This window comes from Otolemur garnettii, unplaced genomic scaffold (assembly GCF_000181295.1).
Source record: "Otolemur garnettii isolate 467f Iridium unplaced genomic scaffold, OtoGar3 scaffold00066, whole genome shotgun sequence".
NCBI lineage: Eukaryota > Metazoa > Chordata > Mammalia > Primates > Galagidae > Otolemur > Otolemur garnettii.
Window position 1 is genome coordinate 9,718,974 of NW_003852461.1, and position 791 is coordinate 9,719,764.

A 791-nucleotide genomic window follows, 5' to 3' on the forward strand; every position below is an offset into this window, starting at 1 on the left:
AAATTAATTGGGTTAGGGAATCTTGCAGTCCCAGAGCACAAACACTGCTGCCAACCGAGTGCTGATTCTAAGCAGCCCACGGAGTGCCCGACTGCCCCCATCTGGGGCAGAGGTGTGGAGATGTTTGGGTGCTCGGGGCTGTGGTGGCCACGTTACCCCCACTTGGAAAAGAAAAAAATATATATTTTTGATATGCAAACAAGGAGATTAAATTTGGGAAATCTAAGCCAGCAATCATCCTAGGCCGTGATCCCTAAACCTGGATGGACATTGAAAGCATGTGAGAATCTTTTGAAATACAGGTAACTAGGTAACTGGAGCTCAGCCCACATCCACTGAATCAGAATATATGGGTTTAAAATTTAGGCTGACACAGCTTTTAGAAATAATTTACTGAAAGATAACCTTATACAGAGAAGTGTGCAAATTATTGATCACTGATGACTTTTTACGAACTGAACATATACAAGTCATCAGCACCCAGGGTCTCAACCAGTTACTGCCCTTCCAAGGTGCAGCCACTACCCTAACTTCTAACACACAGAGTGATTTTCACTGATTTTTAGTATAAAACTAAAATGGAATCATGCAGCATGCGTGCCCTCGCACCGGCTGATTCTCTTCTGTGTTGTGTCACCAAGACTCAACCACGATGTCCTGTCTAGTATCACTCCATTCCTTTCTGGTGCTACTTACTATTCTGCTGTAGGAAAATGCCACAGATTCTTTCTTTCTTTCTTTTTGCAGTTTTTGGCCAAGGCTGGGTTTGAACCCACCACCTCCAGCATATG